The sequence below is a fragment of the Microtus pennsylvanicus genome, unplaced genomic scaffold (assembly GCF_037038515.1).
Source record: "Microtus pennsylvanicus isolate mMicPen1 unplaced genomic scaffold, mMicPen1.hap1 Scaffold_59, whole genome shotgun sequence".
In the NCBI taxonomy this organism is placed as follows: Eukaryota; Metazoa; Chordata; class Mammalia; order Rodentia; family Cricetidae; genus Microtus; species Microtus pennsylvanicus.
This window is the reverse complement of record NW_027460993.1, coordinates 25,001-25,227: the sequence shown is the minus strand read 5'-3', so window position 1 is coordinate 25,227 and position 227 is coordinate 25,001.

Genomic DNA, 227 nt, shown 5'->3' with positions numbered 1-227 from the left:
AAACCCTGTCTCGAAAAACCAAAAAAAAAAAAAAAAAGAGAGAGAGACACATCCATTCAATCCATAAAAGACAAAACGTGGAAATAAACATGTAAACTGGTCGACCCACCCAAAGCAGGAGGGAGGTCTCTGTCCAGCAGGGCCGTCTTCTTTCCAAGTTGCAGTCAGTCAGATCTCTGGGCAAACAGAAAAAGAAAGCAATTGTTTTCTACTTGAACAGTTTTAAT